Consider the following 24766-nt stretch of genomic DNA (forward strand, 5'->3'; position numbering starts at 1 on the left):
AGTGGTGGCATGCACTCACAGGCATACCGGTTTCCTCTGAGTCACGAGACACCTGAGTAGTGAGGTTGACCACACTTGAGGGCCCATGGCTTCAGAGATACCTGCCAACATTTCCTATCCCAGGCCTCACAGAGCTGCAGTGAGGAGGAAAAGCTACATGCTGGGAAATGACCCCCTGGCCTACAGGATATGGTGGGCTCCCTTGGCTTTGCCCTAAGACAGAAAAGGCTCACAAGGCCTTCTTCACCCAAAGCCCTCAGGTCCCATCTGGATCTTAGGAGAACTGATAGAAATCCTGAGCATTCATTCCTGTGGAAGAGCTCTTTCTCTCCTGCATCTAAGCGCAAGACAGCTCTAAGCTGACCTTGGAGTCCCTGGAGTCTAGGACAGCTTCAAAACAGTACATAGAAGAAAGCATGCCCGTTAGGGACCCGCCATTCTGGGTTGGAAAACTGGCTCCATCAGTTGGCCACTTGTTCATGTTACTGAACCCCCAGATTCTCATCAGTAATGAAAATGATGATCCATTGTTTTAAAGCAGACTGTCCGAAACATCTAAGTGAGAAATGGGAAAAGTGAATTTCCTGCACTCAACTGGGGAGAATGCTATGCATGATGAACCTACCAACAGTCGTTGTGATAAAACTGTGGATGAACATTTGCTAACTGTGTTGACTGCTGTTGGCGTCCCCTGCACCCCTGACTATCAACCCATTTTATCTTCTAAAGAACCCTGAGAGAAACCGATAGCTCTCATCCCAGCCACTCAGGAGGCTGGGGTCTGAGGATCATGGTTCAAAGCCAGCCCAGGTAGGAAAGTCTGTGAGACTCTTATCTCCAATTAGCCATAATAAGAAAAAAAAAGCCAGAAGAGGAGATGTGGCTCAAGTGCTAGCCTTGAGTAAAAAAGCTCAAGGACAGCACCCAAACCGTGAGTTCAAGCCCAGGACACACACACACACACACACACACACACACACACACACACACACACACACACAGAGGAGGGGGGGAGAGGGAGGAGAAGGGGGAGGGAGGGGGAGGGAGGGAGAAGGAGGGAGAGGGAGGGAGAGGGAGGGAGAGGGAGGGGGGAGGGGGGAGGGAGAGAGGGAGAGAGGGAGAGAGGGAGAGAGGGAGAGAGGAAGAGGGAGAGGGAGAGAGGGAGAGAGAGAAGCACAGCAGAGGCAGTGTGATGGTTAGTCTTGAATGGCATCCTGATTGGCTTGGGGGAAACCTAGGAAGTTAGGAAAGGCCACCTTGGGGTGTGTCTGAGTCCTTTCCTGAGAGCAATAACTGAAGGGAAGACCCAATGAAGGGGTAGAAATCTCTCTGAAAGTGAGCAGAATCCTCCCAGGGCCTAATCAGGGTAAGAGGAAAAAGGGAAAGGAAGCCACCTCAAGCAAACTTTCTCCTTCTCCCTCCCTTCTCTTCCTCATCCTCTCAATCCCTCCCCTCTCCTCTTTGGCCACCAGGACATAACTTGCTTTGATCTTTCCTGCACCATTCCTACCAGAATGACCTTAAGCACAGAGCAAATGCCTTTTCTCTTAGGTTGTTTTCTCTGTTGTTTGTCCCAGCAATGAGAACTTAATCAACAGGGAACATGCTTGGGTATCTCTGCTTTGTAGGAAACTGAGGCACAGGGAAGCGGCAAGCCTGTGGTCAAGGGCAAGGGCAAGGTCACAAGATGATAGGAGCCCGCATCAGAATTCAAGAAAGCCATCTAGCCTGGAGCCATGCTTCTTAGTCCCTCTGTTGTTCTTCTTTCACCTGCTCTTCAGCCAGAGGTGGCCTTAGACGTGGCAAAGCCCCACATTAACTCGGGCACGCTGCCACTTTTGTCTTTGCATCACTTGGTTCAAATATTCTGCCCCTGGCAGAACATTTCCCTACCTCACAGGCATCTTGGCAACAATTATAAACTTCTTATTAAATTCTTATTAACTCATTAGAGAATTTAAAAAAAAAAAGCACTGCTCAAATTAACCACATCAACCATTAGTCTTCTCTCAGTTTGTGAATCCCATTTGCTCTCAGGAATAACAAGGAATGAGATCAGATGATAAATGATAGTATTTATGGGCTGTTTGGGTTGCAATTTCTCCCAGTGTGAGGGTTTAAAATCATTGGTCCTGAGCTGATCAGATTAAATCATGTTAGGTATGGCTCAAGCCTTCACATGGCTTCTTCTGAGCATTATTTGTTCTAAGTAAATATTATTTGATAATATGCAGATTCCCAATCCTACAAATAAATTTCCCCAAAGCAGTGTCTTCCATACTTACCGTGACTCTTGGGTTGCAAGAAACATAACTAGAACTGATTTGAACCAAAAGTAAGGAAGGGAAAGATTGATCGTGCTGTGTAAGAGCAGGAAGATGGCTGGGGGCTCAGATATGTAATCTGAGCTACAGAGAGGCTGAGACCTGAGGATCTTGGTTTGAAGCCAGCCCAAGCAGGAAAAGTCTATGAGACTCATCTCCAATTAACTATTCAAAAAGCCACAAGTGGAGCTGTGATTTAAGTGGTAGAATGCCAGCCCTGAGTGAAAAATCTCAGGGACAGTGCCCAGGCCTTGAGTTCAAGCCCTTGTGCCAGCACAGAAGAAAGACAGAAAGAGAGAGGAGAAAGGTGGAAGGGAAGGAAGAGAGGGAGAGGGAGGAAGGGAAGAGAAAACAAAGTGAGGCAAAGAGAGGGAGAAAGAAATCAAGAGAAAAATAGAGGAAGAGAGAGAAATAAAAGGAGACAGAGAGAAAGGCAACAGACAAGAAAATGGCTTAGTAGTTTCTTTAAAAGCATACATTTGCCATGTAACCAGCTTTCCCATGCCCTTGTACTTTTAAGAGAAAGACTATGAAAGTCTATGTCCACAAAAAGATATATAGCCAAATGTACAAGACACTATTACTCATCATTTTCAGTCAGAAATTGAAAGTTGGGGGGGGAGAAACCACCCAACAACAGACAAATGGATCAATCATGAACTACTGGACTATTGATGTGAGGATCAACAGAAACATATCTTCAAATTATTATGCTGAATTAAACAAGCCAGACCAAAACACAGAATACATATTGTAGAGTTCCCTGGACACAAAATACTAGAAAATAAAAATTACTTGTGACGGAAACAGATCGGTGGTTGCCTGGGGTTTAGAGGGCAATGAAGAGAAAGGCCTCAAAGGGGCTCCAGTACACGCTGGGATGCTGTGGATCTATTCACGGTATTGGTGGTGACTCAAGGAACATCCTCTAATGACACACGTGAAAACGTACACAAGCTATTACATCAACCGCATCTCCTTAAAGCTGAAGAATGAAAGAAAATAGTGGGTCACACCACCAACAGCCTTCATTTCAAACAGCAGATAGGATACACGGAAAGACTGTAAACCCCACCCCGCTCATCTCTTTCTCAATTCTCCATGACGGCCTGGGCACCTCTGCAAGGTAACCTTGTCCCAACTACTGCACATGTGAGGACCTTGGGTGCTGGCAACACTAGGAGCTCAACAATCAAGAAGGCCCCCACTCTGCTTTGGTCTGTCTGCACAAGACCACAGATAGACTCTACATGCCTGTGTTTCCCTTCAGGCCACTACTTAGAAATGGGAGGAGGGAGGAGGAAAGGGAGGAGGAGGGAGGAGGAAGAAGGAGGGAAGAGGAAGAAGGAGGAAGAAGGAGGGAGGAGGAGGAAGGAGGGAGGGGGAGGGGGAGGGGAGGGAGGGGGAAAGGAGGAAAGAGGGAGGGGGAGGAAGGAGGGAGGGGGAGGAAAGAGGGAGGGGGAGGGGGGAGGAGGAGGGAGGGGAGGGGGAGGAGGAGGGAAGGGGAGGGGGAGGAGGAGGGAGGGGGAGGGGGAGGAGGAGGGAGGGGGAGGAGGAGGGAGGGGGAGGAGGAGGGGAGAGGAGGAGGAGGACAAGGACCACGACAACAACAACAAAGAAGGAAGGAGAGATAGGTAGAGGGAGAAGAAAGAGAAGGAAGATGAGAGGGATGGTGGGAGAGAAAGAATTGGCCCTATTTGAGATGTGTATTCACCCCTGTCGTTGGGAGGTAGGTCTAGTTCCAGAAGAAATAGATACCCAAACACAGTCTCAAAAGGGATTCATCGTAAGCCAAAACTATATTGCAATTTTTTTTATCTCTTCTACTGAGAACGATGAAAGGACTGACGCTGATCAAGATGCATGTGCTCATAAACTGACATGTGGAAGTGAAACTCCTTTGTACAACGAGTGAAAGATTATAATAAAGTTACAATAAAAATATAACGGCTACAAATATGTATTTAAATCACGCAATTTTTTTAGTGTAGGCAAATCAACTGTTGACTGAAATATTAGGTGGTAAATGGCTGACATTAAGTGTGAGGTCTGACACGGCCAATGCTACTAAACAGTAAATTCTATCTGACGCCGAGTGACTCCAGGTTGTGCCTTTTGCCTCAATCCAAGTGTTTTCTATGAGTTGGGCATGATCTTGCACACCTGTAAGCCCAGAACTTGAGAGGCTGAGGCAGAGAACCTCAAATTCACTGTCTCAAAAGACACAAAAGGACAGCAAGCAAACATTATTTTCTGTACCACACTCTGTTCTCAATTTCTCAAATTCTTGATCTAAATTTAAAACATTTGCCTAGGTCTTGAGTTGAGCTCTCAACACCAAAAAAAATGAAAACAAGAAGAAAACCCTGATAATCATTCCATATTTTTAAAAAATCTATCTTTGTGGCCTTCAAGTCCCTCAGGTCAGCCTTGTACAGAAAACAGCAGAGGAATGGGTAGCAAAAGACTGAAGGTTACCCCAAAACTACTTCCCAGGATGCTCTTTACAGGCAGGGGATGGCATTGCTTTTCAGTTGCCAAAGCACATTTCCAACATACCAGACACTGGTGAGTCACCTCATAGTTCCTGTGGTTTAGGCCCAGCTTACCTGGTCTGCAGCTTGTGGACCCCGTGTCCAGACAGCCGCGTGACTGGAGAAGAGTCTGCTGCTGCAGAGACATCATCCCCTTGATGGCTGGCTGATGGAGTTCACTTTGAGGCTGCATGACGAAGGGAAAGGCCAGAGACGTGAGGTACCCCCAACCCTTCAGCCACTCTTCTTCCATCTAGAAATGCAAGGGCGTTGTCATGTAAAAGGGCAGGGCTTACAGACTGCCTTGCAGCTGTGAAAAAAAAAAATCAACATGAGGGCGAAAGGCTTTGAAACCCAGCCATCAAACAGCAACTTCCCTGTTCCTGGAGATCTGTAGGAGAGCTCTTTCTTGGGGTGCACCTGTAGAACCTTCGAGTCTAATCTAAAATACCCTGTCAAGAAGAAGCTGAGGAGCAAGCACAGCCCAGGTAGAAGAGAAGAAGCATGCCGCCATCAGCGGGCTTCGCAGTGGATCAGAACTCTTTAACCCTTGCACCTGGACTGGGACCAGGTGGGGTTGATTCTACCAAGACTCTGCTTGTAAACAACCCACACCTCTAGTTCCCCTGCCCTGGCCAATCAGATGAAAAAGCCATCACTCCTGGCCAATGGACAGACAGGTCTTTTGGTATGCTCTTGTCTCCAACCTTCAATAAAGCCATTGTTTTTCCTTTCAAAGAGCATGTGGGGCCTGTGACCTTCACATGGTCACGAATTCCATCCTTGCACCCTTCCGTTACTTGAAGCTTCTCTCCCTCCCTCTCTCTTGTTCCTCTCTCTCGCCCCCGTCCTGTTCCCCCTCCATTTTTCTATTTCATTCTCTCTCTACTGAAGTTATCCTGTGTCGTCTCTCCCCTCTGTAGTAAATCTCTCTCTACTTCCTACTATACTCTTTTAAGGACCCCTTGGTTGGCTACATAGGAGCTAGTTTTTGTTTGGAGAGTAAGCTTAAGGAATTATCTAATATTCTCCTGTGTGTGTTGTGTTGTGTGTTGAGACTTGAACTCAGGCTTGGGCACTGTCCCTAAGCTTTTTCCTTTTTTTTTTTTTTTGCTCAAGGCTAATGCTCTACCACTTGAGCCACAGATCTACTTTTGGCTTTTTTTTTCAGTAGTTAATTGGAAATAAGAGTGTCAGGTACGGGGCCGGGAGTTTGGCCTACCGGTAGAGTGCTTGCCTAGCATGCATGAAGACCCAGGTTCGATTCCTCAGTAATACATACATAGAAAAAAGCTGGAAGTGGTGCTGTAACTCAAGTGGTAGAGCACTAGCCTTGAGAAAAAGACTAAGGATGGGCCAGGAGTTTGGCCTAGTGGTTAAAGTGCTTGCCTAGCATGCATGAAGACCCGGGTTCAGTTCCTCGGTACCACATATAGAAAAAAGCCGAAGTGGTGCTGAGGCTCAAGTGGTAGAGCTCTAGCCTTGAGAAAGTCCAAGGACAGTGCTCAGGCCCTGAGCTCAAGCCCAGGACTGGCAAAAAAAAGAGAAAAAGACTAAGGACAGTGCTCAGGCCCTGAGTTCAAGCCCCATGACTGGCAAAAAAAAAAGTCTCAGGTACTTTCTGCCCAGGATGGTTTTGAACCATAAGCTACCTGCTGAATTACAGAATGCATACCTGTCCAACGGGCCCGTTAGACTACCTTCTTTCTACATCAGAAAGAAATGTCCCACAAACATCCTTGGAATGGAAGTGATGGTTTCTGGGTCCATCTTGAGTCTTGGTACAGGACACCAGTAAAGAGAGGAAAATAGGAAAAGACTCTTGTTCCACATCACTGAACCTAAATAGAGTTCATGCTGTAGGGACATTAAAATTCTTGTCCTTTTCTTTTCCCCCTCAAGCCTTTTATGACTTCTGATTTCCCATCTGAGCGAGATGATGAAGAAGAAGCCTCCTATAAAGACAAGAGCGGGCAGAGACAAAGCAAGCCCTGAAACTTCTGGGATACACATAAATGCCGGGTGCCTAAGGATGTTTAAATTTCAGACAACCAACGATTCTTTTTTTTTTCTTTGAGGGCAAGTAGGATCTAAATATTGCATGAAACAGACTTCTTTTGGCAAAATGATTCACAGTCTATCTACAGTTCAGATCTAACCGGGTATCTTGCACCTTACCTGACATCTCTGCTCTTTTCCTCCATTCGCACCCAGCTGCCAGGTGTGCCAGGGTCTAGACAGCATCTCAGCTGATGCTGACTCGACTGCAGAGACCATGCCCCGAACCACAGGCCAGACCACGGTGGTTCCGTTGACACTGCGTCCTGACACACAATCACCTTGGGTTGTCCATTTCTCAGTGTGTGAAGAGCAGGCATCGAGGGGAACCATCAACCAGCAATCCACCTCATAGACATTGTAGCCCTCCTCTTCCTGGGGACCCTGGAGAAAGCAGTGATCTGAATGAGTTCTGAGCAGACTCCCACAGGGGACAGGGACCTGCTTGGATGGTAGAAGGCAACCCTAGGGTCCTTATGAGAATACTAATGTCCTCAGACCCCTGCCAAATGAAATCACATGGTGGAGGGTGGGGGACAGGGGCTGGGTGTCTGGCTGGCCTCAACACCTGTGCGGAAATAGCAGCAATTCTTCAGGACCTGGAATCCAACTGGAGAGTATGATGAGAGATTGCCTTCAGCAATATAGTGGATTCTAAGACACTGGACCAGCAGCGACATCTCCGGCTACTTGATTCCCCAAGCATGGCCTTGCTTCCTCTGTTCCTCACCTTTAGATTTCTTTTCTGCCTAATGCCATCAGCCACCTTTTCTGTCGTCTCTTGTGCCACAGAAACTCCGGCTGCTACACTTCTGCAGGGAAAGAATGAATTAAATTATATTACATTGGAGTTTTAGAGAACTTTTGTTTTGTCACAAGTCTAGCTTTGTTGGTTTTTTTTGTTTGTGTGTGTGTGTGTTGTTGTTGTTTTTAAAATGAAGTCTAGAGAAACATTACCAACCCACATAAGTTTCTTGTTCTCCAGAGCTGACGACACAGATAATGAAGCCTAATGTTGATAATGATTGTTCTAGACAAAAGATAGCAGGGAGGATGGAGGGAGGGAGGAAGAGAGAGAGAGAGAGAAAGAGAGAGAGAATCATAATATTTTTAAAAAGTATGTCATGGGTTGCATTCATTTGGACACAAATAAGAAACCAGGCAGATACCAGGAGACCAGACTGAGTATTTTAAGTTTGTCATGCTTGAATAATGGATTATTGTGTGCAGGCCGATGATGGAATAATTCCACCAATCCCAACACTCTCCCCACCACCACCAGAAAAAAAAATCATGCACTTTTCCCCTGCTGCCAAATACACAAAGAAAGCAGGACACCAGAATGAAATCTGTGCCGTAGGGAAGGAGTCCATTTCCTTCTCCTCTTGGGACTTCTCAGCAGGTAAATATTGATTACATTTTCCCAGTACCTCGAGCCATTATTTCTGATATGGCCACCTGCTCCCAGATATGAATTCCACATACCCACCCTCTGCCCCTCCCCCAAGGTCTCCATAAGGATAGCACATCAACTGAGGAGAAAATTCTTTTTTTCTCCTGAAGAAGCTTGGCAAGAAAGACCTCTAATTAGGAGCATTTAATCCCTGTCTCTAATACTTGTTTCCTCAGAAAATGACAACACGTGTCCACCCCGCAGATCGTTCTTCACCTCACACCACACCTGACGTTTGAGAAGACAGGGACACCAGGCGAGGCCCAGAAGGTAGGACCAGGCTGGAAGACAACAGTGTCAGAGGCCTGGCACTTTTTGGTTCTCAGATGAATTATTGATGTCGCCTCAGGGATTTGTGGAGCGGCAGCGGTGGCAGGGGTGAGGAGACGGCTGGTGGTTTGTCCTGGAATTGGCACAAGGGCTGGTAATTAAGCCTGCTGACACTTCCAGGGTACCAATACTACTGCCAGCTGGCTGTCAAGTGCCCACCGTCTGATCCTGCCATCCACAGGAATACATTGTGGGCAAGATTTATGCACGGCCGTCTGTGGACGTCTGTCTCCTGACACTAGCTCTGTGGTCATGAGGGGGTGGGAGTGTTGGCTGTGTATGGCCTCAGCGAACCCTCCAGCTGCTGAGTCTAAGTGCTAGCCCAGCTTCCAAGAGCATGTAGTAAAATTCCACTGCAGAAGGCAGGCCATGGAAGGAATGGTTCTGCTCTAGGTTGGGTTCCACTCAGCACCATAGAGCCAGCACCCTAGAATTACTCCACACCTGCAAGGCTGCATTTATCCACTAGCTCCATCTGCTGCTGGGTGACTTCCAGGGACGTTCACTCTGGACGCTGCCAGCTCGTCCTTCACCCTGAGCATCTGCCTGCAGGACAGAAGAGCCCTCAAGAAGACAGCTGCCTAGTGGTAGAGTGCTTGCCTAGCATGCATGAAGCCCTGGGTTTGATTCCACATACATAGAAAAGGCCAGAAATGGTGCTATGACTCAAGTGGTAGAGCATTAGCCTTGAGAAAGCTCAAGGACAATGCCCAGGCCCAGGACTGGCCAAAAAAAAAGAAAACTAAAAAAGGAACCAATAGCCAACACTAGGTGACTGTGATTAGTTAAGCATGCTCTATGCATCCATCCAATGAAATACAACTCAGTCAAGAAGACTGAGTATATATGTGCAAGCATTGAAGAAAAGTTATTGATTTGAAAAAATAGATCACAAAGTTGTATATTCCATACTATGATTATGTCCAGTGGGGTTTCAAATATATTGAGGGGGATGCTATTCCTGTGTCATTTCATTTTCTCACCTCTAATTTTATAAAAGGTTCAATTCTGGGGTTTAAGAAACTCAATAACACAATGAATTCTCTTTTCAGTACCATGAATTACCTTTTCACTTGGATTGCAAGAAAGACACTCATATAACTGAGATTGACCTCAGGAGAGCAGAGAGAAAGGGAGAATTGATGACTGGTTTTTCCTCCCCTGCCCTTGCCTATTTGTTTACTTTGTTATTTGTTTCTTTATTTAGAACCAGGGTTTAAACTCAGGGCCTTGGACTCACTTCACTTGCTTGTTTGACTGACACTCCAACTCAAGCTAAGCCTCCAGCCTGACTTCTTCCTGAATATTTTGAAGATGGAGTCTCACGGGCTTTTTAGTCTGGATTGGGCTCATAACACAATCCTCTGAGTTCAGCCTCCTGAGTAAGCGCGAGCTGCCAGTAGCCAACTGGTTCTTTCTTTGCACTGTTTCTCCCCTCTGACCTTGGCTTTTTTTGTTTGGATGGACCCCTCCATCTTGCCACCCTCCACCACGCTCACCCCCAATTCTGTGTAATTTCCAATTTCATTCAGAAAGGAAAGCCAGGATGTCAAACTTCAAACTAAGAGGTGCTCTATGTTTCACACTCATTGATAATCTTTCCCAGTGTACAGTTCATTTGAGGCACCCCAATTCCTTTCCTCTGGTCTGCTGTCAGCTCTGTCCTGAAGAGTTAACGCTCTTTTTGAAATAGAGTCCAAGAGAGTTGGGCCCAAAAGAAGATAAGCATATGTTTGTGCAAGCTGGAAAATTGTCCTATATGGAACAGAGTCAAAATAAATCAATAAAAGCAGTTTCGGGCAGGCACGACAGAGAAAAAAACTGTTAATTACTAGTATTACCATTGATAGCTATTCATTTGAGACTTTTGTTCAGTAAAGGCAATTGTTTGCTCCTGTTATATAACCAAAATCAAGAGAATTTACAAAGAACGAGAGAGGGGGAAAAATCTTCTCAGCTGAAACTCAGACAAAAGGCTTGAAGGGAAAATGAGACAAGCGATATTTTCTGGGGATTTACTGAGACAAATCAGCTCAGAAAAGACACAAACCTGTTCGTTTCATCCCAACACCATCCATTCTCGTCTGGTTTTATTCCTTGCATATAAATTTCAAGTTTGAAAGGACCCAGATATAGAACCTTTTAAGATACTTCTCCACATTGAAAAGATTTCCTCCTTCTCAAAAGGGATTTTTGTTCTTAGCCGAATCCTTTGAAAAAAATTATATATATATATATACATATATATAATTACACATACACATACACAGCCAAATCCTGAAGATCTCTGTAGTCCCAAAGACCTGAGTTCAATATCTATTTCTACTCCAACAAGGCTCCATGACAGTTGACAGTTTGCAAAGGGTTGTCTGAACATCTCTGCTCCTGTGTAAAGTGAAGATAATACCCACCCACAGAACCATGCCCATCTAATCCTGCTTGAGGCCCTCCAGCTCTCAGCATCCAGTCAGAGACAGGAAGTGACTTGAGCATGTCAAACAGAACTATAATGTAGGGGAACTGTTACATAAATAATAAAAGACCTAAGCCCCGAACAGAACCATGAGGCAACTCCGTGTTGGTGAAATAGCTCTGCAAGTCTAGTTAGAGGTTGTAAAGATTCCATGGGAAAGCATAGCAATTCTTTTTTTTTTTGCATTTTTTTATTGTAATTAGTAAAAGGGTTACATGATATTTGCCAGATAGAAGGTGCATTAATTCACGTACATTGATACCCTTTCACATGTCTTGGTACCCATTTCCCTACCCCCCACCTGTCTTGGTTTTCCCCCCTTCCCTATCAAATAACCAAATACAAATAAATTCAATATATCAGATAACAAAGTGAGATACTATAACAATATGAGATAACCAAGGGACAGCAAAGGAGATGAGAGACAACATAGTACATTAAGGACAACAATTATTCGTTATATGGCTTTTGTTTCAATATCCTGGAGGTCCTTTCAATTAGCTTCATACTATATGGCCTTATGTATCAAGGTTTTGCTCTATTGCAAATCTCAAAGCATAGTAATTCTAAATAAAGACTGGGGATGTCACTCCAGTAGAGTGTTTGCATAACAACTGCAGGGTCCTGAGTTCAAGCCCCAAACTCAATTTTGAGTTCAATTTTGCTGGTTCTGGGGCTTGAACTCAGGGCCTGGGCTCTGTCCCTGAGCCTCTTTGTGCTCAAGGATAGTGCTCTACCACTTGAGCCACAGCACCACTCCCTCGAGGGATATTCTTATATAGTTTCAGCACCCAGAAGAGCCATAGAGCTTTTCCTTCTAGAAACCAGAAAGACAGTGGGGTCATATTGGCCATCTTTGATCACATGACCTCCCTGGACCAATCCCATAGATGCAGAGAAATGGACTGGATTGGTATATCTATCTGCCTGTGGATCAGATTGATCTCTATCCAAACCACCTGGACTAAAATAATAGTAATAATAACAACAGCAGCAACTATCACCATCATCAAAGTAGTATTAACCGAAAGGGAAGGAAAGAGATCCTAAGAGGTAAACTAAGAGGTGTCAACCTTCACCAAGACAAAAAACAAGTAACTCTTTTTGATCATAATTTACTTGAATATTTAATATTTTACTACTTTTCAGAGAATAGTATCTCTAGTGCACAAATGAGAATAGCAAAGTTGCAAGAGTTTAAGGAAGTTACCCAAGGTCCCAGAGTTGGAAAATGGTTGTGCTTAGGCTTGAACCCACCACATGTCTCTACTATTAAAACTCATGTCTCTTCTTCTACACCATGCTGGTATCTTACTGAGTAGCAAGCATGGAGCATGAAATAATCCAAAGTGATTGCTTGGGGGCCAGTGAATGTCTTAATCTTCACTGTTAAATACTAAAATCTGCATGTGCACGTGTGCTCATTTCCTGGTGTCATAAATTGAATATTCACTCCCTTCCATTTCCCATTAAAACATAGCATGAATTAAAGGGTTTCATTTTCATCACTCAAATAGAGACCTTAAGCCCCATGCTGGAGGCTTACCCCTGTAATCCTAGCTACTCAGGAAGCTGAGATATGAGGATCATGGTTCAAAGCCAGCCTGAGATATGAGGATCATGGTCTGGAAAGTCCATGAAGCTCTTATCTCCAATTAACCAACAAAAACCTGGAAGTGGAGCTGTGACTCAAGTGGTAGAATGCTAGCCTTCAACAATTTAAAAAAAAAGCAGCTCAGGAACAGTGCCCAGGCCCTGAGTTCAAGGCCCAGTACTGGCACAAATAATAATAAAATAATAATAATAATAATAATAATAATAATAATAATAGTTTATCCTTTACCAATTGATGGATCTCACACATACTTAGAACTCCAACTACCTGGTCCTCAACCCAATGAAGTTACAGGGTTTGCTCTAAGAGTGTAAAACTTGAGTCATGGCATCTCTGGTCATAAAAGAAATGCAAATCAAAACAACTTTAAGATTCCACCTCACTCCATTTAGAATGGCTAGGATCAAGAAATCTAATAATAACAGATGCTGGAGGGGAGGTGGACAGGAGGGATCACTACTACACTGTTGGTGGGAGTGCAAACTTGTTCAACCTCTATGGAAAGCAGTATGGCAGTTCCTCAAAAGACTAAATATAGAGCTTCCCTATGACCCAGCAATTCCACTACTTGGCATTTACCAATCGTCCAGAAACAAGGACCTACTAAATCCACTAGCACAACAATGTTCATTGCAGCACTATTCACCATAGCAAAGATATGGAACCAACCCAGATGTCCCTCAGTTGATGAGTGGATCAACAAGATGTGGTATTTATACACAATGGAATTCTATGGTGCTCTCAGAAAGAATGACATCACCCATTTGTAAGGAAATGGAAAGACTTAGAAAAAAATCATATTAAGTGAAGGAAGCCAGACTCAAAGGAACATAGGCTCAATGGTTTCCCTCATTTACAATAATCAGTAGAAACCTTGGGCTCTCCTAGGAGAGGTTCACAATAGAGCAAAACCTAGATACATAAGGCCATACAGTATGATGCTAAATGAAAGGATCTCTAGGATATAGAAACAGAAGCCATATAATGAGTGATTGTTGTCCTTTTGCTGTCCCTTTATCTCATATTGTTACAATATTTCACCTTGTTATCTGATATATTTTATATACGCTTAATTGAAATAGGAGAGGGAAGGGGGAAAATCAAGATGTATGGGGAGAGGGGGAGGGAAATGGGAACCATGACATGAGAAAGGGTATCAATATTTATGAAGTAATGTACCTTCTATCTGATGAATATAATGTAACCCTTCTATTAATTACAATAAAAATATATGAAAAAAATTGAGTCATGGCCAGGCTTCCTCCAGGTCCTTCAGAAGTGAAACTCCAGTTGTTCAGGTCTATCACCTTTCTTGAGTACATTTCCCCTCAGTCATTTACTGTGATCCGATACCCCAAGGACCCTTGTTCAGAAATGGCAGGGCGCTGTCACTGCCAACTGCAGGGAGAGCTCCTTCCTATAGCTGTTACAGGCCCCCTTGTCTCCTTCCTGCATCTGCACTTGGGACCACAAGAGGCAACGTGCACAATGGCAATCTCTTAATAGGATTATATCTTTTTCTGCACATCCCATCTCTAGGGATTATTGTCATTTGTCTCCTGCAAATGACAATCCAGCTTCTCCGGGCTCCCTGGTTGCTGGGGGAGAAATGTTACCGCATAGCTTGTGTCGGATGATGTTTTATAATCATAGCAGAAATCCAATATTAATAGAACTGTCTGGGTAAAAAGGTGCGTGCGCTGTTTGTGGAGCCACACGGGTATCCCTGATGTCTGGAAACACCCCTCCCCCGCGATTTCTTTACTCTGGCATTTCTCCTGTAGACATAAAATTTTAAATCAAGTTGGACCACAGGCACATATGGGACTATTATGAGGACATCCTGCTTACTCTCCCACAGTCCGACAGACACTTTGCACTGCCAACCCTTCATAATGCTCAATGGTGTTTACCATTTTTCCTAAGATACCCTTCTTTTTAATCCCTGCTTGTCCAAACACATCCTCCTCCGATTGCCTTCCGAGAGCACCTCACTCCGCAATGGTGTTTGACTTCCTGGTGGCAATGAGTCTCCAACTCCTTTGTGACCATTGCCTGTATTTTTCGCCTGAACCTCTTTTAACCGCTCACAATTATGGGGGCAGGGGGAGTCAAGGTCCTGGCCCTTGACTTCATCCTAACTTAGAAAAGAATGGGGGCTGAGAAGGATGAAAATGTTCCCCTCTCTCTATTAGTCCCCTCAAACACCCCTCACCCCCAACCACCCAGCTGGGGGGACTATGACACTCCTCCCAAAAGAGTGGCCCACACAGCCACGGTTATAGCAAGAGCTCTTGAGAGTAGTAGTGGGGCTGGCCCACAGATCTCACACTAAGAGAATGGGGTTTGTTGTTCTGTTTCCCTGAAAAGAAAGAGAGGGTCAGAGAGGTTACTGGTTTGCCCAAGGTCACTGAAAGGGAAAACCACCATTAGAAATCCTAGCTTGTCTAAACCCAGCAGCATCTCAGGGATATGATTCGTACAGAGCCTCTGATGGTGGGTGGAGGGGTCCGTTACAAAAATCTCTTTTCCAATTTGACACAAGATGTCCAAGAGAAAGCCTTCCTTCACAGAGTTAAAAAAAAATCAATGATGTGAGCCCATCCTGGAGTCCCAGCTGGGCTTGAGATCTCAGCACTGCCCTTCTTACTCCATGTCTCCTGACCCCAGTGAACAATTTGGAACCAAGTTACAATTTCCTTTTCATTCTCATTAAGCAGAATACTCCTCTTTAACAACCCTCCCTAAACCACCCCCCATCTACAACCCTCCCTGAGCTTTGCTTGACTATAAAGCGCTCTATTTCTCTGTGATCTTTATGTCCTTAGAAATTACAACATGCTGGCATAGGTATTTAATTATTGAAAGGAGATGTGCCTTGTAAAATATTGTACCTGCAGGTTTGCTCATGCAAAGTAAGGATGGATCCCACTTGGCCAGACAAAACCTTTGCTATGCTAGAGCTTTGTTCTGGAATAAATCTTGGTTTGTGAAATATGCATCCTATAAGAGCACTTCTGGGTTCTGCCTAGAACTGGCCAAACTAAAACACCTTTCCCTTTTTTAAATGAAACTAAACCTTGCTTTTACATAATACTGAGCTGACCCCCTCCTAGGCTGGGAATTTAAAGAACACTTTTAGGGGTAGGGAAAAAAAAAACAGATGTCAGATGATCCATCACAGAGTTTCTTTTCCAAGGCTGGAAAGAGCTCCACCACCACACTAAGGATAAAAGACAACAGATAAACGTCAAAGTTTGAACTCTGCTCAAAGACATACAAAAGCTTAGGTTGCAGGGAAAGCTCTCTGTGCTGTCCAATATGATAGACATGCTGGTACCATCCAATATTATTGGTTTTGACTTCTAATCCATGGATTTGACTTCAGATGTGTCTGGAATATCCAAAGCAGTGGAATTTCAATTTTACATCATAATGTAATCCATTTAGATTTAGTTGCATGGAGCATCATGTAATCCAGGCTTATCCTATTGGACAGTGAATGCAATTACTGATCAATATTCCTAAAGAACATAGAAGTAAACATGCTCAAAAATATTTGCCAGTGGAATCTGGTAATTTAGAAGAAGGATGAAAGAGCATGATTGAATCAGATTTGTCCTGGGGAATTCAAGGTTGGTTTAGCAGAAGAAGGAAGGGAAGGGAAGGGGAAGGGAGGGGAGGGAAGGGGAGGGGGAGAGAGAGGAGAGGGGAGGGGGAGCGAAGGGGAGGGGAGGGGAAGGAAGAGGAGAAAGAAAGAAAAAATAAAAAAAGAAAGAGGGAAGGAGGGAGGGAGGGGAAAGGAAAGGAAAGGAAATCAATGTCAGCGATTTAGTGGCACAAATTCATGGAATCCCAGTACTCACAAAGAGGAAGCAGGAGGATCACAAATTCAAGGTCAGACTGGGATATAGACCGAGAACCTGGCTCAAAGAAAAAAAATCAGGTATGGTAGCGCATACATGTAATCCCAGCTGTGTAGGAGGATTCAAATTAAAACCCTATCTGAAAAATAATCAACCCCAAAAGAGGGCTGGGGGCATTGCTTAAGCAGAAGAGTGCTTGCTGAGTAGACATGAGGCCCTGAGTTCAAATTCCAGCAAAAAAGGAGAGAGAATACTTACCTGACTTGAAAAGTAACCTCGTATGTGGTAAGAGTTCTATTAATACTAATTAGAATCAGCTCTATTAACCTTAGCTCATGAATATATTGCTATACTATGTCATTAATGTTATTAATATATCATTCATAGTATATTAATAGGAATACACTCATACTAACTTATTCCTGTTAAATACTGTTTAGGATTTCACTGTTCCCTTTTCTTAGGCTGTGAGTGTTACACCTCCCTGAGATTTTTTTTTTGTGTAACAAGAGGCTCCCCTGACACTGAGCCTCATGTGTTCTGAGAGTCCGGGGATCCCCAGATCTGGGCCCCCCGCCATGCCCCACATGGGCTGGCTTCTCCAACACATGCAGCTGCTCTGTTGGCTGACCCAATCCAGGCCAGTGACTCTGCTTCTCTCCTGCTTGCCTCAGCAGTTTTGCTTCCCAGCCGTCCACACTCCCAATGGCTCCAATACGTCCAAAGATGAGCACTTCCAAACCCTGAATTATTTACATCTGAGAGGCTCCATGGGTCCTTTCTCCCTCCAATTCTGCCAGCCCCTCCCCCCTTCCAATGAATCATAGCAAATTTGAATCTTGGCCATACACACACAAAGTGAAGTTTTGTTTTTTACTTAGAAGGTTCCTCTGGTACACCCAGGAGAAAAAGGGCAGAAAAAGATGGAGGTGGACAGTGGCTTGCAAAGGAAAAGGGAAAGAAAAGCAAACAACAACAATAACAATAAAGCAACTCTTGCTGAATCAGTAACTAGCAGTAATAGATTTTTTTTAAAAATTCACTTCCAGGCTCAGTTGGGGAAAACAAGATACATTTCCTTGCAATAATTTAAAGAGTGGAATGTTTCATTCCCAGAGAAACTACAGCTGTTTTGACCTAGTCCTGGCTTTAGGTTGGACTATTATTTGCATTCTCTGAATTATTATTGTTGTTATTTCTTTTCCTTTCTTAACATGGTAGCATTTAGGAATGGAGCCAAGTTATAGCCTGATTAAAGTCTTTCACTCTGAATTAAAGGTTTTGAATCCAGCCTTAGGCTTCAGCCTCAGATTTTTGTTGCTGTAGCTGCTGTTTTCCATCCACACCTCCCCATCTCCAGGGGAGAAGAATAGAACTAGAAATCAGTCCGCTGCAGGCACACCCCTCTGAGGTTACACCAATTGGCTCCAAGGAGGGTGCCACTGCTGTTTTGGATGTTATAAGGCCACTGTGGCTGCAACCAGGCCAGTAAGGGGACAAAGGACATCTCCCTGAGGGAAAGGCCAAGGGAAGAGAAGGACCCTTCCCAAGCATTCTCATGTTCTAGAAAAGTCACTCTCCTTGCAATTCCTTTTTTCATCTCAAGAGTTCTGATAACTCACACCTGTAATCTCAGCTACTCAGAAGTCTAAGATCTAAGGATGGCGGTTCAAAGCCAGTCCTGGCAGAAAAGTCCCTGAGACTCTTACCTCCAATAAACTATCAAAAAGCCAGAAGTTAGGGGTGTGGCAAGTGGTAGAGCACCAGCCATGCAGCTGGGGATAGCAGGCAGGAATATGAGTGTGAGGCCTTGAGTTCAAGCACCGGTAGTGACAAGTTCATTCATCAATTCACTTCAGTCACCTGTAACATGAGATCATAAGAGCACCTAGGTCAAAGTGTTGGGTCTGAGATATTTACAGATGCACTGATCAGTAATCAATCAATGCTGGCTGGTGTGTACTGCTCCTCTTTAAGGTGCTTTCTCTACCTGATCATCTAGCATGTCATCTTCCCATGTCTGCCAAGATCGCACTTGCCGATAATGGAAAAAGCACAAACCATACACGTGTGTGCGTACAGGCTTGCACACACACACACACACACACACACACACACACACACACACACACACACCACTTGTCTGTCGAAATAGGCTCTTTTCTGCCCAGGAGGGCCTTAGACTGCCATCTTCCCAATCATTGCCTGCTGAGCAGCAGAAATTATAGATGTCAGCCACCAAGGCCTGGCTGATAGAAAGATCTCTCTAGAAGACAGCTCAGTGGGCCCTTGGACCATAATCCTCCTCTGTCTATGCTTCAACATGGAGCTGGGATTTCAGGTGTGCACTACTGTTGGTTTGTTGGTTGAAATGGGGATAGGGGGAAACTCGAGCCCTGTGCAATGTCAGAGCCCACGTCCCATGTCTGTTACTTGCCTGTTGAAGGGAGGGAGGGAAAGCGGGCAATCTATCCCTACTGGGTGAAGGCTGAGAGAAGAGAAGGGGGGAGGTAAGATGGTAAGGGCTGGGAGTTTGGCCTAGTGGTAGAGTGCTTGCCTGGCATGCACAAAGACCTGGGTTCGATTCCTCAGTACCACATACACAGAAACGGTGCTGTGGCTCAAGTGGTAGAGCACTAGCCTTGAGAAAGCCCAAGGACAGCGCTCAGGCCCTGAGTTCAAGCCTCATGCCTCCGGACTGGCAAAAAAAATTTTTCTTTTTAAAAAAAGGTAATCAATGCCCTTTTTGGCCACAGGCTGCTGGGTACCAGGCCATGGAGAAAAAGACAGAAGAATGTGAAAGAGCAGAAGGAGAAATGAAGCAGTCATGGACCCCGCTGCCAGGAAAGCCTGCACTGTTCTGGCTGCTGCCAGTGCCAACAGGAATGGCAGGCAGCCTGGAGCTCTTGACAGAGGATGGGGAGGAAAGCCAGGAGCGAGAGTCAGCCGGAGGGAGATGCTGGAGGGGCTTCCCCAACTGAGCAGGTGCCTGGGGAAGGAAGACCCTACCCAAGAACAGCCTTGGGAGCCACAAACAATCCCCCTCCCCAACCTGTGCCCTGGACCTCCTACTCTCCCAGATCTCAAAGCAGCTAGCCCCAGCTCTCCTTCAGCCAGGCCAGCTGCCCGGCAGGCAAGCAGATGGTGACATCTTCACTAGAGCCAAAATTACCTTTCCAGGAAAATGTCTCAACCTTCTCTGGAGCACACCGAAAGGAGCGTGCACCATGGAGAATTTCAAACTTTCTCAAGAAGCTACAGCTTCTTAAAAGTATTTGAGTGAAACAAAAATGTATTTTGACTATAGATTGTTCAGTGCCTCCGATTTAAAAAGAAAAGAAAGGTTGTTGAAAGTTGCCTATAATCTCAACCACCTGGGAGGCAGAGGTAGGAAGATGACAGTTCAAGGCTGAACTGGGAGAAAATACAAGACCTATCTGAAAACCAAACTAAAAGCCAAGGGACTGGGAACAGGGCTCAAGTAATAGAGCACCTACCTAGAAAGCACAAGGCCCTGAATTTAATCCCAGTACAAAAAAATAAATAATAATAATAATAATAATAATAATAATAATAATAATAATAAAAAAACAGGTGCTGGTGGCTCATACCTGCATTCCTAGCTACTCAAGAAGCTGAGATCTGAGGATCAAGGTTCAAAGCCAGTAGGGGCAGAAAAGTCTATGAAACTCTTATCTCCAATTAACCACCTAAAAACCAGAAGTGGCACTGTGGCTCAGAATGGCAGTGTGCTAGCCTGAAAAGAAAAAGAGCTCAAGGACAGTGCCCAGGACCAGACTTCAAGTCCCATGACCAACAGAAAATTAATTAACTAACTAACTAACAGTCAGGTAGTTTCCAGAACTTTAGCTCCTTACTCCCCAACCCTGTCATCCCTTGTGAGCAGCTAGTCATGGACTAAAAATCACTGAATTAAACTATTCTATCTGTCTCTGTCTCATCCCCTCCCTCTCAAATCTCAACATCTGGCTCCCAGATGTATGCTTACCACTGCACTTACTGCTTGCATAACAGACAGGTTCCATTATCAATGCTAATCTGTTTACCTAATTCTAGAACTCTGAGGGGCTGTGCTGGGAAATATTGCACGCTCCATTCCACATCAAGTAGGGACATGTTCGGTGAGTGATTAGCAATGTCTGCATGGAAACAGGAAGCTGGATGCATGGGTCCAGTACTCACACAGAGGGCCGCATCTTCATCACTCTGCTTCTGGACAATGTTTGACTCTAAAAAGCTCCCTTCTGACTGGAGAAAACATTTATGCTGACTATGAGACACAAATGAATGATTGAAGGCCTCCAGAGGAAAGGATTTTGAAGCAAACAAGGAATTTCTCTAGCATCTGTATCCTCAAAACTCATATGACTCCCCTGTTAGACTTCATGTCTGCATGTACTGTTGTCAAAACTACTTTTTCCTACTTCACAAGAATGAGAAGATGGGTCCCCTGGACCTCGTCACTCCTAAACTGGCCCCATCCTGTCCACTGCAGATAAGCATCAACTTGCAAATCCTAGCCTGATAGAACTATCCTAAGATGTGTAGACCTCACTGGTCAGGGACTCAAATCTCAGCTGACCAAGTGGATGGCCTTGGGGGGGAAAATTATTTGCCCTTGCCAGCCTCAGTTTCCTCCTATGCATGAGAAAAAGGAAAGAATTCGGAGCTCATGTAAGAATTAAGGAAATTACAGTTGTTCTGCTCCTAAAATCTACAGGATATTTAAGATACACTGCTTTCTTTTCCCCTCTTTTCATACCCTCAAGGCTATTTCAAGCTTTCTCCACAGGCAGTGAGTAAGGCATCAGAAATGTCTCTGTGCTGAATTAATGTAGCTGAGAAATGAGAAACCCCTCCCTGTGCCCCCAACTTGAGCCCTCCTCCTCTCTGTTTAGATTCAACTCAAAATAGCTGAACTTAGATGGAACCAGTTGGGGTCTGTCTTTGTATCTGGAGGCTTAAAAAAAAAGATTCAAACCTTAAGCCCAACAGCTGCAGGTTAGTCAAGGACCTGATTCTGCCTGGTTAATTAACTTTAACCTCCAACCCAAGTCACTGTACATTTGTGCAGCTGACTCCTTTGATGCTAAAAGAATAAGCTTTTATCCAATGATTTATAATTTTTTAAAAGAAACTGTTTTAAGTAGCATAGGTGTATAGTTGTGTTTTTTTAATTAAATAGAACCAAAGCATTTCAAATGAAGAACTGTTCCTCAAAATACTAGTCTTACAAATCTTGCCAGAAATGCATTTATTAAAAGTAGGCTTCTCAATGTAGTTTAGGTACATTTAATAAATGTAAGTGTACATATAAAAGCAGATAACGGGGCTGGGAGTGTGGCCTAGTAGTAGAGTGCTTATCTAGCATGTACAACGCTCTGGGTTCAATCCCTTGGTACCACATACACAGAGAAAACAGAAAGTGGTGGTGCTGTGACTCAAGGGGTAGAGTGCTAGCCTTGAGAAAGCCCAAGGACAATGCCCAGGCCCTGAGTTGAAGCCCCAGGACTGGCAAAACAAAACAAAACAAAACAAACAAAAAACAGATAAAAAAGAGATACGTAGATAGAGACTCATACTCAGACAAATGTGTGTTTGGCGGAGTGGTTACTGGGTCTTGAACTCAGAGCCTAGGCTCTGTCCTGCAACTTCTTCCTCTCTAGACTGAGGCTCTGTCCCTCAGCTTCCTCCTCTCCAGCTGAGCCTAGGCTCTACTTCTGGATTTTTGGTGGATCTGAGCCTTACAGGCATGAGATGTCAGTCTCATACAAGCATGTTACATATGGATCTCTTTATAATAGATCCTAAAATTTACTTCATTCTGGTATACCTACATCTATGCTTTCAATGGCTCCATTGTTAAAAGAAATTACCATTATTCCAATATTTAGGCGGGCCATCATTTCCCCCTCATTTTCCACTAACAGACAAATAGGAGATATTTTATATTTCCCATGATGATGTTGGAGCAACAGGCCTGCACATGAGTCTCTGTGTAAAGATTTCTTTTTTTTTTACACTTCATATTTAGAGTGTAGAATGGTTTCTAAAAGCCTACGCACTCAGAATTGAGTTAGCATTTAAGAACGTAAAACATACTTGCATAGGCAGCTCCGGGAGCTCCCACTGCAAAGGGTACATGTTGCCTGATTCCAAAAGAACTACTTACTTCCACAGCCATATACAATGTAATCCCAGCACTTGGGAGGTGGGGGAAGGAAGACCACTGGACAGTAAGAGACTTGTGGAGAAGAGCTAGGAGGCCCCAGCTGCACAAACCAAAGCCAGACAAGATTTTCCAACAGCCATCAAGCCCCCAGACACAGGATCAAGGCTAGCTACCAGGTCAAGGGCTTGCTACCAACCCTATCTATTGTTGGCTACATGTGAACCCATCCAACAATGGGGATTCCTATCTCAAGAATGCACAGACAGCTGGGTGCTGCTGGCTCATGCCAATAATCATACTCAGGAGGCTGAGATCTGAGCATCATGGTTCAAAGCCAGCCTAGACGCTATATCCAATGAATCACCAGAAAACCGGAAGTAGCACTGTGGTGCAGAGTCATAGAGTACTAATCAGGCCCTGAGTTCAAGCCCCACATTCAACCAAAAAAAAAAAGGTACAGACATGTCCCTGCCAGTGCTGTTTTGGGTTTTTTTTCAGTGGATCTGGGGCACAATGGATAATACCAGGTATATCTTGGGCATTCTGTACCTCTCCACCATCTTTCCCCCATAATTCTCTCCTGGTTTAAAGCTTCCAAACAGAAGCTTTAACAGCTCAAAGGGACTACCGTACTGTATGTGTGAGAAATCAACACTCCAGGCCTTCAAGGAGAACAGAGGAGGCATTCGGGCTAGCACAGGGAAGAATTCTGTACAGTCACCATCCAGAATAGCAGCAGCCCAGATGGGCGCATATCAAATGTTCCTCGTGCACACGATTCGGTCACCTCCCTTCTTCACCGAGCCAAATATCCATAATTTAAAAGCTGTAAAGCCTGAGCTTTCCCTGTGGGCTCTCTAGCCCCCCCTTCCTGGGGTGGGGGAAAGGGTCAACACTTTCTTGGTAGTTATAGATGCCATCTGAATACTGCTGGGTTGCTTAACATCTCTGCAGACAACCATGCACTCTCTGGGTCCTTAAGAACAAGTGATACAGGGCTGAGCTCCTGGAAGGGATGGGTGAACCGGGGTGTGTGGGTACCAGGAAGGGGAAGGGACAGAGGCTGTGTAATGGACAAGGTCAGACTGGGCAGGATACATACAGGAATGCAATGTGAGTGCATGAGGGGCGAGGATGGGAGCGTCATTGCTTTCCACACTGCCACAATGAAATCCTCCTCCCTCCCTCCCTCTCTCTCTCTCTCTCTCTCTCTCTCTCTCTCTCTCTCTCTCTCTCTCTCTCTCTCTCTCTCTCTCTCTCTCTTTCTCTCATAAAGTTCTTAACTGTTTTATGACTCAGCTAGGCATCCCAACTTTTCTTGGCCTGCTTTAGGGTAACACATTTGCCAAATGTTCTGGCCTCAACAAACAGCACTCAAGGAATTCTTCCCCGTCATCCAGAGCAAAGAGGAAATGTCAGCCTTCGGTTCAGTAAGTTCTCTCCACGTAAGCAACACTGCCCTGCACTAGGTGTTCGGATTCTACTGAATTCTTTAATTATATCTTCCTTTGGGATCTAAAAAAAAATGCATTTCAGGATTTTTGTTTGGTCTTGTTTTTGTTTTTTTTTCTTTTTTTTTTTAAATTTTTTTATTGTAATTAGTAAAAGGGTTACATGATATTTGCCAGATAGAAGGTGCATTAATTCACATACATTGATACCCTTTCACATGTCTTGGTACCCATTTCCCTCCCCCCTTGGTCTTGTTTTTGAACTCGGGGCTTGCACACTCTTTCTGAGCTTTTTTCTTTCTTTTTTTTTTCCCTCAAGGCTTTCACTCTACCACTTGAGCCACACTGACACTTCCGTTTTTTTTCTGAGTGGTTTATTACAGCTAAGAGTCTCACAGACTTTCTGTCCCCAGGCTGGCTTTGAACCACAATACTCAGATCTCAACCCCCCTCAATAGGTAAGATGGCA

This window comes from Megascapheus bottae, chromosome 17, assembly GCF_031878675.1.
Source record: "Megascapheus bottae isolate mThoBot1 chromosome 17, mThoBot2.hap1, whole genome shotgun sequence".
In the NCBI taxonomy this organism is placed as follows: Eukaryota; Metazoa; Chordata; class Mammalia; order Rodentia; family Geomyidae; genus Megascapheus; species Megascapheus bottae.